General features: G+C 45.4%; 1 long non-coding RNA gene across 1 annotated transcript in view; it reads right to left on the reverse strand.

Annotated features, from left to right (window-relative positions):
- The window catches only part of LOC140742096 (uncharacterized), a 32,434-nt gene extending 18,267 nt beyond the window's left edge, over positions 1 to 14,167 (reverse strand). Inside the window, exon 1 of the long non-coding RNA XR_012102211.1 lies at positions 14,040 to 14,167. This is a non-coding gene — a long non-coding RNA (uncharacterized lncRNA). The remainder of the gene's footprint in view (positions 1 to 14,039) is intronic.
- Between the last annotated feature and the right edge of the window lie 1,200 nt (positions 14,168 to 15,367).

The raw sequence follows: 15,367 nt of genomic DNA on the forward strand, positions 1-15,367 counted from the left end.
TCTTATGCTTGTGTTAGAGATTATCTCATTAAGAGATAAAAAAAAATTCTGAAAGGATTTTACTGGATAGATACCAAGAGTCTGTTTCCCCGATTTGGAGAGTCAAGAACTAAGACGCGTGTGTTTCAGAGTAAGAAGCTAACTATTTAGGTCAGATCTGTGAAGAAATTTCCTTAGAGCGAGGCATGAAATCTTTCAAATTCTCTATCCTAGAGAGCTGTATTCAGTTGGTTTGTTCACTGAAGCTTAAGAACAATAACTTATTGGACATAAACACAAGAAATTGTGTTGAACAATTGAATGAACACATTCAGTTGTGTTCAATTCTGGTCACCTCATTATAGGAAGGATGTGGAAGCTATGGAGAGGGCACAGAGGAGATTTACTAGGACGTTGCCTGGTTTGGAGAACAAGTCACATGAAGCAAGGTTAGCAGAGCTGGGACTTTTCTCTTTGGAGCGTAGAAGAATGAGAGGGGATTTGATAGAGGTCTACAAGATTATGAGAGGCATAGATAGGGTGGATAGTCAGTACCTGTTTTCCAGGGCACCAATAGCAAACACCAGAGGGCATATGTACAAAATTAAGGGAGGGAAGTTTAGGGGAGACATCAGGGGTAAGTTTTTTACATAGAGGGTTGGGAGTGCCTGGAATGACTTGCCAGGGATGGTGGTAGAGGCTAAAACATTAGGGGTATTTAAGAGCCTCTTGGACAGGCACATGGATGAAAGAAAAATGGAGGGTTATGGGGTAGTGTGGGTTTAGTACTTTTTTTTAAGGTTTATATGGGTCAGCACAACATGGAGGGCTGAAGGGCCTGTACTGTGCTGTAATGTTCTATGGTTCCATGGAAATTCTGGGAAAGGTACAGGGTTGGAGAAGAAAGAATCTGATAGCAGAAGAGGGTGGATCATGGGAGAAAGGGAAGGAGAAAAGGACTCGGGGAATTGATAGGTAAGTGAAAAGAGGAAAAAGGCTAGAATGGGGAATAGACGAACGGGAGGGGAAATTATTGGACATTCAGTTATGGCATTTGGTGGAAAAGTAGACATCAGGCATAGGATTATCTTGAGCAGGGTGTGGTTTTAAGTGAAGGCCCATAGGGCCACCCCATTATTTATTGTCCTCTTACTACTGAAAGATCCTATCTTTCTATATTAAGAAATGCCAAAAATGGCTTCAACAATCTTTCCTGGTATTACCTCACTGAGGCATCCCACTGTACGGGAATTAATCGTCTTGTTTCTCTCTTTAAAATGGTGATCATTGTTCCAAAGTATTTCGTAGGTTGTGGAGATACATTTGTTTTCTTTGAAACCATTCACACATTTAACATTTCTTAAAGCAATTATAGGTTCAATTCATATTTATCGTCCCAAATAAGGGTCATCATGTTACTGTGGGTACTTATACTGTTCGTGTAAACGCAGTACCACCATGCAATTCTAACACATTCCGAGTTCAGAGAGCAGTTGTTCTTCTGTTAATTCTGCATTGTTATGAAATCTATCATGAGCGAATTACAATTTTGAGTTGTAGGGAACAAAAGCATTTTTAATTGATGGTTCTTCCTTTTAGTTCACAGCTCCATCCGCCCTCTAGACTTTTGTGCTTTTTAGATCTTCAAATCCCATCGAAAATCATCTTTTGTTGGACTTCTGCTGTCTTTTAACCAGTGAAGATTAAATAGTCATTGCTATGCTAATAACGTGCAGCGCGCGCAAGGTGTGATGTGTGAATGCGGGAGTGTGGCTTGGCTTACTGCTGCCCCCTGCTGCTTCCTGACTGCAATAACAAAATCCAACTCAGGAGTTCACTCTGGTATCTCAGAGTGTTTTTGTGGGTTTGTAAATGTCTAAGCAGCGGAGCCTGGTTTTCAACCGCCTTGGATTCTGCCACTGCACCAAGACTTCAGTCTGTCAGCTTTCTTTGTTAGCTGACACTCAGAGGCTACCCCATGTTAAAGACAGTCTAGCACAAGCAATTTCCACTGCTCGCTGAAGTTAGAGCCCTGGAACATTGGGATCTTCGTGGACATCTGAAGCCTCCATTGATTACAGTTGACCACAGATGTTGTGAGCTAGCTGTCTAGATAGATGCTCAAGCTAGGGTAGTACCATATGGAGAGTAAGTGTTGCCCATGCAGCAAGCTCCCCCTCTCCGTGCATCTGATGAACCCAAAGGAATGGCAGAGACCGATACAGTTTATCACCATTGACCCTGGAGGAGTTGCCAGTCAGCATAGGGACTCCAGCTCCGGATTTTCCCTTGGAGTTTACTCCCGAAGCTTTCCCTATGCAAGGCAGCAGAGTTACTCTTCTCCTAGATGAGCTGCCAACCACAGCTGATGAGCCCCATCTGCCCAAAGTGACTGGTTTTAAAGCGCCAGTAACCCGCTTTTGCCCCTTCTCTTGTCAGTATAGAAATGGTTCTGTCGGGCTTAGTAGCTAAGCCATCATGAAGGCCAGGAGCTAGACTTGGTTGTCAGAGGCTATTTGAGGTGCACGCCATTGGGTGAATTTACTAAGTAGAGGGAGCTTGTTCCTACTACCTCTCCCAGCTACAACAACTTTAAGGACATCACTTACAGTACATTAAGAGAAAATTTTTAAAAGAACAGCAGATGCTAGAGATCTGAAATAAAAACAGAGTCCTGATAAAGGGTTTTCATCCTGAAATGCTAATAGTGTCTTTTCCACAGATGCTGCCTGAGATTTTTAAAGATTAGCTTTATTTGTCACATATACCTCAAAACATCGAAGCATTTCATACAGTATCAGTGAGAAGTACACAGCATCAGTGACCAGCTACATCAGCAAATGCATTGATGATGTTACTCTGTCCAAGACCATCACTATATGTGCTAACCAGAAGCCATGGACGACCGCAGAGGTGTGTGTGATGCTGAGGACCCGTGACACCGCCTTCAGAGCAGGCGACAAGGCAGCCCTAACAACAGCAAGGGCCAAACTGTCCTGGGCCATCAGAGAGGTAAAGCATGCACACGCCCAGTGAATTCACAGTTACTTCCAGGACAGCGGTGACACACGGCACATGTGGAAGGGCATCCAGGACATCACCAATTACAGGACAACATCACCTGACTGTGCAGGTGATGCCTCCCTCCCAAATGCGCTGAATAACTTCTACGCTCATTTTGAGGTGAAAAATGACGTGGCGGCGAGGAAGTCCATCTCTCCTACAAATGACCAGGTGCTGTGTCTCACCGTGGCCGATGTGAGAAGAACCCTGTGCAGGGTCAACCCAGGGAAGGCTGCTGGACCAGACAACATTCCTGGTAGAGTGCTCAGAGGATGTGCAGACCAGCTAGCAGATGTTCTCTCTGACATCTTCAACATCTCCCTGAGCAGCGCCACCATTCCAACGTGCTTCAAGGCTGCCACCATCGTCGCTGTGCCGAAGAAGTCTTCAGTGTCCTGTCTAAATGACTACCGTCCCGTTGCACTCACATCCATCATCATGAAGTGTTTCGAGAGGCTCATCATGAGGCATATCAAGACCTTGCTGCCCCCCTCACTGAACCCCCTGCAGTTTGCGTACCGTCCCAACCGCTTAACAGATGACGCCATTGCCATCACCCTCCACCTGGCCCTAACCCACATGGACGAAAAAGACACGTACGTTCGAATGCTGTTCATAGACTTCAGTTCAGCATTCAAGTCAAGTCAAGTCAAGTCACTTTTATTGTCATTTCGACCATAACTGCTGTTACAGTACACAGTAAAAATGCGACAACGTTTTTCAGGACCATGGTGTTACATGACACAGTTCAAAAACTAGACAGAACTATGTAAAAAACAACACAGAGAGAAAAAAAACAACACAATCATCCCCCAGAAACTGATTGGAAAGCTGAGCCTACTGGGCCTGAACACCTCCCTCTGCAACTGGATCCTAGACTTCCTGACTGGGAGACCTCAGTCAGTCCGGATCTGGAGCAGCATCTCCAACACCATTACACTGAGCACGAGGGCCCCCCAGGGCTGCGTGCTCAGTCCATTGTTGTTCACTCTGATGACCCACGACTGTGCTGCAACACACAGCTCCAACCATATCATCAAGTTCGCCGATGACACGACCGTGGTGGGTCTCATCAGCAAGAACGACGAGTCAGCATACAGAGAGGAGGTGCAGCGGCTAACGGACTGGTGCTGAGCCAACAACCTGTCTCTGAATGTGAACAAAACAAAAGAGATGGTTGAGTTCAGGAAGGCACGGAGCGACCACTCCCCGCCGAACATCGACGGCTCCTCGGTAGAGATCGTAAAGAGCACCAAATTTCTTGGTGTTCAGCTGGCAGAGAATCTCACCTGGTCCCTCAACACCAGCTTCATAGCAAAGAAAGCCCAGCAGCGTCTCTACTTTCTGTGAAGGCTGAGGAAAGTCCATCTCCCACCCCCCATCCTCATCACATTCTACAGGGGTTGTATTGAGAGCATCCTGAACAGCTGCATCACTGTCTGGTTCGGAAATTGCACCATCTCAGATCGCAAAACCCTGCAGCAGATAGTGAGGTCAGCTGAGAAGATCATCGGGGTCTCTTTTCCTGCCATTACAGACGTTTACACTACATGCTGCATCTGCAAAGCAAACAGCATTATGAAGAACCCCACGCACCCCTCATACAAACTCTTCTCCCTCCTGCCATCTGCAAAAAGGCACCAAAGCATTCGGGCTCTCACGACCAGACTATGTAACAGTTTCTTCCCCCAAGCTATCAGACTCCTCAATACCCAGAGCCTGGACTGACACCTTGCCCTATTGTCCTGTTTATTATTTATTGTAATGCCTGCACTGTTTTGTGCACTTTATGCAGTCCTGGGTAGATCTGCAGTCTAGTGTAGTTTTTTTCTGTGTTGTTTTTTACGTAGTTCAGTCTAGTTTTTGTACTGAGTCATGTAACACAGTGGTCCTGAAAAAACGTCTCATTTTTACTGTGTACTGTACCGGCAGTTATGGTCGAAATGACAATAAAAAGTGACTTGACTTGAAATGCGCTGTTTACGGCAGCGGCCAACACAGTCCGAGGACGTGCTGCGAGCAGCTCGCTTGTGATGCTATGTTTCTGGCAGAAAATTAACATGTCCACAACTTACTAATCCTAACCTGTAAGTTTCGGGAATGTGGGAGACAACCAGAACACCCAGAGGAATCCGATGCAGTTACGGGGAGAACGTTCAGACGGCAGCAGGTTGGTATCATGAGTCCTGAAGGCATGTGCGCCTGTTAGTTGTTCACTGTTGTCTTATCAAGAGTAATTAGCTCCTTTGCTTTCTGTTCAATCTTGTCAAGTTTATTTTGACTGGCACAGACTCTCAGCATACTGCGCTTATTTAAAGTGGACTCCCAATCAGCACAGATCGCGGGGTCCTCGTGTGTTTTGGAGAACGATCCGCCTCGTGGTGTCTCTTGGTCGAGCCACCGATGTTCAGTTAGAATTCCTGTGAATAAACTCTTGTTTCTGTCTCAGCATGGGAGTCTGTTGTTTTTCAGCACCTGGGTTCAGTTGTCTGTCAGCCCACACTGTAACTAGTTAGTATTCCCACCATTTTTTGTTCCTCCTTGCGTACAATGGCAACTCTGAACATTGATCGGATACTGCGGCCGAGGAAAGTAAATACTTTGGCATTGGCATCAATTCTGCAGTTACCTGGATGCATGCAGCTTCAAAAGCTCCCATGATGCTAGTTACCATCCAGAACAAAACAAGTTGCATGTCAGGCACCCCTTTAACCTGCCTGACAACTGTGTTTCTTCCATCACTAACAGAATGCAACTACAGCGTGTACAATCTCCATCAGCACAAGTCAGGTGCACCACATGGCTGTGAGCTTAGCCCGCTGCTCTGCTCACTTTACACTTATGACTATGTGGCTAAGCACTGCTCCAATGCCATATTCATGTCTGCTGGTGACGTCACTGTCACAGGCCAAATCAACGGTTGTGGTGAATCAGCGTATGAAATTCTGCCTGAGTTGTGCCACAACAACAACCTCTTACTCAGTTTCAGCAAGACCGAGAAGCTGATCATTGCCTTCAGGAGGAGGAACCCAAAGGTCCGTGAGCCAGTCCCTACTGGGAGATCAGAAGTGGAGAGGGTCAGCAACTTTAAGTTCTTTGGTGTTATAATTTCAGAGGACCTAACCTGGGCCCAGCGCAAAGCGCAATTATGAAGAAAACACGACAGAGCCTGTACTTCCTAGGAGTTTGCAAAGATTCGGCGTGACATCTTAAACGTTGACAAACTTCAAGAGAGGTGCGGTGGACTGGCTGTATCACACTGGTATGGAAACACCAATGCCTTTGAATGGAAACTCCTGCAAAAAAATAGTGAATACGGCCCAGTCTATCATGGGTGAAGTCCTCTCCACTATTGAGTGCATCTATTGTTGTTGCAGGAAAGTAGCATCCGTCATCAGGGACTCTCACCACCCAGGTCATGCTCCCTTCTTGCTGCTACCACCAGGCAGAAGATACAAGAACCCCAGAACTCACACCACCAGGTTCAGGAACAGTTACTACCCCTCAACCATCAGGCTCTTGAACCAACAGGAATAACTTCACTTGCTCAATCACTGAACTGTTCCCACAACCAATGGATGCACTATCATGAACTTTTCATTTCACGTTCTCAATATAGTTTATTTTTATTATTTAATTGTTTTTGTATTTACAGTTTGTTGTCTTTTGCACACTGGTTGAATGCCCAAGTTAGTGTGGACTTTCATTGATTCTATTATGGTAATTATTATATTATAGATTTATTGAGTATGCCCGCAAGAAAATGAATCTCAGTGTTGTATAAGGTGCCATATATATATTTTGATAATAGATTTACATTGAACTGTGAATTTTGATCTACAAAATGCCCATCAGTAGTTTGATTAAGATATTCTGACATCTCTTCCAAAACCTATAATGTCTACTACAAAGAACAAGCAGATAGATTTCCAACACTGTCCTGAAAATATACTGTGTGCTTTCAGATGGAAGGAATTCCCAGAGGAATATATGACTTGAAATGATATTGGTGACCCTTCATTACTGGATATGCACCCTGGAACTCCCTTTGCAAGAGGAATGCTTCCAGAGGATTACTCGCAAGTACCATTATCGTCACGTCTATCAGGGTTTGATTTGCCAACAATACCCAGATCTGTAAGATGAAGGCAGTGAGTCGGCCCAGAGTTCAAGCCTGGAGTTTGGGGTTCCATCAACTAGTCCAGGGGTTTATACCGGAGATCGAAGTTCAAAGGTCAAAGGTAGCCGAAGTCTGGAGACTGGATGCGCAGAAGGCTGCCCTGAAGTTTGGAGACCTGTCTGCATGTGTGAGTGGGTGGGCAGGAGGGAGGAATTGTTTCTCTGCTGGTTTGTTGCGTGTTGTTCTGCCGAGAATTGTGGGCACACTGTGCTGGTGCTGGAATGCGTGGCAACACTTGCGACGCATCCTCGGATGTGTTGAGTTTTAACGTAAATGATGCATTTCCCTTCGACGTACATGTGACAAATAATCCTGAATCTGAATAAATAAATTAAAAAGTAAGCAAGACAAGTTAGACAAGAGAAGACCAGCTTAATGAATAATAGAACAGAATAGAATAGAACTTCACTGTCATTGCTCAACACAATGAGATTACAGTGCTATGCAAAACAGATATTTACAGTGCCATGATGTATGGATTAATTTTTTTTAAGTCCCATATTTACATGCAGTCAGCAAGTTACTTCAATAGTCGATAACACTCAAAGTCCATTGACAAGCCAAGGTGTAGCATTATTCAGCTGCACAACAGCCCCCAGGAAGAAGCTGTTTTTCATCTTACTGTCTTGGCTAAGATGCTTCTGTATCTCCTACCAGATGGCCGATGATTTCACAGACAGTGTCCACAATGGGATGGGTCTTTAATGAGCACTGAGAGTTGTAGGTTGACTCCAGGTCTGCTCTCTGATTCACCTATAACCTGCCTGCTTGTACTCCCCTCCCCCCCCCCCACCCATATCTTCTGATCCTGGTTTCTACCCCTTTCCTTTCCAGTCCTAATAAAGGAACTCAGCCCGAAATATCAACTGTTTATTCCTCTCCATAGATGCTGCCTGACCTGCCGTGTATGTGTAACTCTTGTAAAATTATGTTTTCATACAAACAGGAGACCACATCACTTGCATAGTGATATGAATCAGTGACTATTAGATTGACAATCAATCACTCTGCTAGATTTCCCTCAGCAAGTGGCCTGGGAGAGTGCAGCTACAACACTCAAGAGGCCTGACTCCATAGAACGTAACAGCTGACCTGTTCAAAAGTTCAAAGTCAATTTTATTATCAAAGTACATATATTGTACATCACCATATACACCCCTGGGATTCACTTTCTTGTTGGCATACTCAATAAATCTATAGAATAATAACCATAACAGATTCAATGAAAGGCTGCCCATCTAGAGCGCTCAACCAGAGTGCAGAAGACAACAAACTGTGCAAATACAAAAAGAAAGAAATAATAATAATAAATAAATAAGCAATAAATATCGAGAACATGTGGTGTAGAGTCCTCGACAGTGAGTTCATTGATTGTAAGAACAGTTCAGGGATGGGGCAAGTGAGGTTGAGTGAGGTTATCTCCACTGGTTCAAGAGCCTGATGGTTGAATAATAACTCTTCCTGAACCTGGTGGTGTGAGTCCTTAGGCTCCTGTACCTTCTTTCTGATGGCAGCAGTGAGAAGAGAGCATGTCCTGGGTGGTGGGTGGTGGGGGGGTCCCTGATGATGGATGTTGTCTTACTGCGACAATGCTTCATGTAGGTGTGCTCAATGGCTGGGAGGGCTTTACCCATCCCCAACCATTCACTCACTCTGCCACCGACACGGAATAGCCTCAGTGTGTACCAGCTGCGGCACGCAATGCAGCAATTCACCATGACTCTCCGGACCGGAAGTTCTCAGCCCGGGGCCCATGGATCCCCTCAGTTAATGGTAGCAGTCCACGGCATCGAGAAAGGTTGGGAACTCCTGATTTAGACAGCAGCTTCCAAACTCATCACCTGTGACAGGTAAAAAGACAAGGGCAGAATAAGCATGGTAGTGCCACCAGATGGAATCTGATCCCCAAACCACGCATTGTCCTGCCTTGGAGATACATGCTTTCTCTGGAATGCTGGAGGCTGAGGGAAGATCTGATAGAGGTTTACAAGATTATGAGAGGCATAGATAGAGTGGACAGAGAGTATCTCTTTCCCAGGGTTCAAATATCTAATACCAGAGGGCATGCATTGAAGGTGAGAGGGGTAGGTTCAAGAGGGAGGTGAGGGGTAAATTTTTCACTCAGAGAGTGGTGGATGCATGGAATGTGCTGCCTGGCATGGCAGTACAGTCAAATGCATTAGAGGCTTTTAAGAGACTTTTGGATGTAAGGAAGATAGAGAGATATGGACGTTTGTAGGTAGGAGGGATTCGTGTTTGGGTGTTTTCGATTTGCTTTTTAGCTGGCTCGGTACATCAGCCTGTTCCTGTTCTATGTTCTATATTTTATTTCATCATTGCTGGGTCAAAATTGTTACACCCACACCTCGAGGTCTGCACCGGTAGAAGGAGGCAGCTCTCCATCACCTTTACAGATAAACAATTAAATATTGGCACAGTCTCTGAAATCCATGTCCCCTGAAAGAATAAAATAAAATGTCTGGCCAAAAAAATAACAACAGCTACAGAGAGATTGCCACAAGAAAGTCAATACTAAAGTTAAAAAAAAACTTTGACAGCATCTCACAGTTAATCTGCTAACATGCAGGACTTGTGACATACCCACAGTGACTAGTCTCCCCTGAAGTCTACCATAATTAGACTTGTATTTTCTACTAGAAAACATCAGAAGTAGTTTGATGAAAATTGCCAGGAGGTCCATGAGCCAATGAACTGCAATCCTGGACCGAGAGGCTCACCAGGCACCAAGGGAAAAGAGGCAGTCCTACAGGCACCTGGAATCGGAAACCAAACAGGGAACCTGTGACCTAAATACCAGCTTGTGTGTGGACAGAGAGCAGAAGGTCTAGCAGGGACACATTAGACTGGAGATTCTGGAATCAGAGCAACAAGCAAACTGCTGGAGGAACTCAGCAGGTCAAACAACATCTGCGGCGGAAAGGAACTGCAGACATATTGAGTTGAAACCCCCCCCCCATTGGATTGAAACCTAGACCACGCTCTCTTCTTATTATTAACATCAGGAAGGAGGAAAAGCAGCCTTAGGTCCCAAACCACCAGGTTCAGGAACACTTATTACCCTACAACCAGCAGGCTCCTGAATTAGCATGGGTAGCTTCACACACCACAACTCACAAACTACAGATTCACTTTCAAGGACTAATTTCCTTAGCATTATCTGCTCGTTTTTTTTATTGGCGCAAGTTCAGTTGTCATTCATGATGCACCATCAATAACTCACGCTGAGACGTAAGAAGCGAGATATCGGCTTTTATTGATTGGAAGAATGAACAACACTACATCCTGGAGAATGAGGCCGGGCTCAGGCCTCAATCGCCTTTATACAGGGGTCTGTGGGAGGAGCCACAGGAGCAGTCCAGACAGGTATCTGTAGTTCACCACAATTCAACCGCACATGAGCACTCATGAATACAGTCAAACAAAACAGCATACCTCCAGGGCCACGGTGCAAAACACTGTACTGACAGTCACACACTGCATGGAGGCACATATAGCACATACTAGATATGCAAGCGCCTACAATATATTGGGTAAGTACAGTCACACAGAAAAATATAGTCCAAGACCCTGAGTCCATCAATCTGCAATAAAACACAGTACGGATTGTGTTCCGCCCAGCAAGCACTGGGGGTCAGCACTGACTGCAGCTTGGATGCCGTACCACACTGCCTCTGGTGGTGTGCAGGGCTCCAACGCCTCTCTCCTGGGCACTGCAAACAGGCAACACCGCGGCTTGAGGCCTAGTCTTCTTTTGCATGGTAGCTATTTGTCAGTCAAAGTTTACTTTGATTTTGAGAACTCATCATCCTTTATCCAAGTGAAAGACCATAAGGACGTCCACATTACCTACATAATGGTATGCTCAAAGTTCAAACTACATTTGAAAGTGTATATACAATATACAACCTTGAGATTCATCTCTTTACAGGCAGCCACAAATCAAAGAAACACAATAAAACCCATTAAATAAAAAGATCATCAAACCCCAAAATTGTGCGAACAATAAAAGTAAGCGAATAACAGTCAGAACGGAAGTTTATGGAAGTGAGCCCACAGCCATGAAGCCAGTTTGTCACTGCGGCCTGGTCAGGAGCCCATTAGTTACAGGGCATGGCCTCAGTTCAGTGCAGAGATGAGTAAACCTCACTGACCAGCAAGCTGAACTTGCCCATCCCTCACCTCTGACCCCAACACCCTGACCTTTTCAATTTGGCCTGGCATTTAAATTGGCCAAACACCTCTCTCTTGGACCCAGGCCCTGCTGCTTTGATACACTCTCAGGCCTGGGTCCCACTGCCTCAGTACACCCCGTACTCAATTTTTCAGTAACTGTTGGATTAACCCCTGTTTAATCTACCTTGTTACTTCCATCAGTAAGCTTCAACGACACACAACAATTTTGACACCACATGGGACATAATTGCCCGCTTGTCCTAATGCTGGGTTTTGACCCAGCACATCAACAATTCAGATGCTATTTGATCCAATGAATTCTAGCAGATTGTTTGTTCCTGTCTGAGGCTGTGGCCTGCTCTGGCTGCTCCAAGGTCCGTTTCTGTGGGCCCTGTGATGTTTACTCTGCTCTGTGATGAACTAAAGCTGAGGCTGTGGCCTGCTCCAGGCTTCGTGCCTGAGGACTCACTTCTGTTCTAAATGCTATTTGCTCACTTTTATTGTTTGCACAATATGTTTTTTCCTCTCTCTCTGCACATTGGGTGTTTGTTGGTTTTTTTATGGGTTATTTTGGGTTTCTGGTTCTGTGGCTCTTGGTAAGGAGACGAATCTCAATGTAATACTTTATAATAAAGGTACTTTGAACTTTGAACTCCAGCAACTTGCTGACAATCAAGATGGTTGCAGATGACATGAAGGTTGGTGGTGCTGTGGACAGTGTAGAAAGTTGTTGTAAGTTACAACGGGACATTGATAGATGGGCTGAGAATTGTCAGATGGAGGTCAATCCAGAAAAGTGTGAAGTAGTTCACTTTGGATGATTCAATTTGAAGGCGGAATACAGGGCTAATGGCAGGATTCTCCACAGTGTGAAGGAACAAAGCGATCTTGGGATTCACACCCACAGGCCCCTCAAAGTTGCATGCAAGTGATAGTGTTTTTAAGAAGTGTGTGTTGGCCTTTATCAGATGGGGGACTGAGTTCAAGAGCCATGAGATAATGTTGCAGCTCTGTAAAACTGGCTAGACCACACTTGGAGTATTGTGATCCATCATGGTTGCCTCATTGTAGGAAGGATGTGGAGCTTTAGAGGAGATTTACCAGATGCTGCCTGGATTAGAGAGCATGTCTTATAAGGAAAGCTTGAGCAAGCCAGGGCTTTTCTCTCTGGAGTGAAGAAGGATGAGAGGGGCCCAACAGCCAGCACCTTTTTCCCAGGGCAGAAATGGCTAATGCAAAGGGCATAATGTTAAGGTGATTGGAGGAAAGTATAGAAGGGATGTCAGAGATAAGTTCTTTATACAAACAGTGGTGGATGTGTGGTACACCCTGCCTAGAGGGGTGGTAGAGGCATGAGGGGTATTTAAGAAACTCTTAGATAAGCACATGGATGATAGACAAATGGAAGGAAGAATTAAATTGACCTTAGAGTAGGTTAAAAGGTCGGCACAAACATCATAAGCCAAAGGGGCTGTACTGTGCTGTCATGTTCTATGTTCTACTTTGCAGAGCAGTGAAATTATCCTCAGCCCTCCGACCAACATTTATCCTTCAGCTGATAGGAAAAAACAAATTCTCTCGCTGTTTATTCTTTTGCTGTTTATGAGAGCTTGCTTTCTTCAACTTTCAGGTCACACTTCTGGCACAGCACTTCATGAGCCCCATGGCCTCTGTGGCTTGCCGTAGAGCATTGAGTTTCTAGGGCTCTTGAGTACCTGTATTAACCATTTGTTATCTTAACCCTCATGCTTTCGGTTTAATCTTGTCAAGTTCTTTATAACTGGCCTGTGTTTCCCACATTCTCTGATTATTTAAAGAAGTCTCTTGTTTCGTGCCCTAGCGGTGTCATTGTGTTGGAGAGAATGATTTCTCCTGCATTGTTGCTCAGTCACTCCTCCGGGACTCTGCTGGCATTCCGACGTCTAACCTCTCGTTTCTGTCTCCTCCTGGGGATTCTGCCTTTCCTCTGCTCCTGAGTCGGGTCATGAGCCTGCTGTCCGCAGCTCCCGGGCTGAGTCGGTGCCAGTGAGCTCTGTGACAGAGAAAGCCTGCCACTCCTCCACGCCTCCAAGAGCTCTCACCGCAACGGAATGATTCCGCCAAGGCGCTGAACGAGAGGCCTCTTTCAATAATCGTAGAATGCAGGAAGCACGCGCCAGTCACAACAAACTAGACAAGATTAAACCAAAAGCACAAGGGCTTAACAACTCTAGTTAAGGTAACGATAAGTAAGTACAGAAGCTCAACGCTCTACGGCAGGCCACAGGGCTCATGACACAGCAACAATTACAACTCCTTGAAATAATACGTAATTGGCTGGAAAGTACTTTGGGGTCCCCAGTTGTCAGGAAAGGCTGCCGGTAAAAGCAAGTTCTTTTCACTCCATTCTCCGAGAGTCAACCTTGTGAGTTTCTAGTCTGTGGCTTAAGGCCATAATGAAACGTTCATCCATCATCTGTGGTGGTGGGAGAACTGAGCCCTAAACCTTAACGCCAGCTGTTTAAAAAAAAAAAGTCTCGCAGATTTTGCAGTTGAATGGAGACATTTCACGCTGAGGCTGTTTTCCCGTGCCAGTGTTCAGGAGATGGCAGTGTTCAGATGCATTAAAAAAAATTAACCTTACCAGCCGAATTCATAGACTCCTCATGTCTCCGGGCAGCTGCCAGCCATCTGTGCTCCCAAAGGGACACCAGAGCTGCAAAGTTTTACATAATCCTACGTGGAAGAATCTCAGACCACGCAGTTTCCAAGCTCTCTCTACAATGTAAGTGGAGGAGGAGCGGGGGTGGGGAAGGCAGCAGGGAAATTAATGTTGATGTGCCAAATTAATTGGCCAGATCAACCAAAGTAATCTTTTCCAGTGTTTAACTTTCCTGTAACTCTCACAAAAGAAAGAGAGAATTAGCCAGAATGAATTCTTTGTTGACTCCAACATTTCCTTGTTTAAAAAATGGAGCGGCATAGCAGTGTAGCGGTTAACGTGATGGCTTAGTGCGCCAGCGTCCAGTGTTCAATTCCCGCCACTGTCCTGTAAGGAGTAGGATATGCTCCCCTGTGACTGTGTGAGTTTCCTCCGGGTGCTCCAGTCACCTTCCGCGTTCCAGATACGGGTTAGGGTTAGTGAATTGTCAGCACGCTATTGTGGCGCCGGAAGTGTGGCGACACCTGTGGGCTGCCCCCAGCACGTCCCTGGACCGTGTTGGTCATTGACTCAAGCAACACGTCACTTTATGGAACATAGAACAGAACAGCAGAGGAACAGGCCATTCGGCCCACAGCGTTGTGCCGAACCAGCTAAAAAGCAAATGAAAAACGCCCAAAAGCTAATCCCTCCTGCCTACACAATGTCCAAATCTGTCCATCTTCCTCATTTTTGCAATACTTCCTTAATTTCTTCTTCTTTGGCAGTCCATAGATTTTCAGTGATGACTGAGACCTGGGCAGGGTTGTATGGAAGACCAGCAGTTGCCCATGCTGCAAGTTTCCCCTCTCCATGCCACCGATGTTGTCCAAAGGAAGGGCATTGTGACCCATACAGCTTGGCACCGGTGTCGTCGCAGAGCATTGTGTGGTTAAGTGCCTTGCTCAAGGACACACGAGCAGCCTCAGCCAAGGCTCCAACTAGTGACCTTCAGATCACTAGACCGACACCTTAACCACTTGGCCATGTGCCACACTTTAATTTACCTATTTTATATTTATGTAAAATATATTTAATGTAATTCACATATTTTTCTCTCTATTATCATGGATTACATTGTGCTGCTGCCATAAAGTTAACAAATTTGCCAACATATGCCAGTGCTATTAAACCTGATTCTGATATTCCTGTGCCTATCTCAGTGCCTCTTAAAAGCCTCTAATGTATTTGCCTCTACCACCATTCCAGGCATCCACCACTCTGAGTAAAAAACCCACCCCTCACATCCCCCTTGAACCTAGCCCCTCTCA

Source organism: Hemitrygon akajei, chromosome 19 (genome assembly GCF_048418815.1).
Source record: "Hemitrygon akajei chromosome 19, sHemAka1.3, whole genome shotgun sequence".
In the NCBI taxonomy this organism is placed as follows: Eukaryota; Metazoa; Chordata; class Chondrichthyes; order Myliobatiformes; family Dasyatidae; genus Hemitrygon; species Hemitrygon akajei.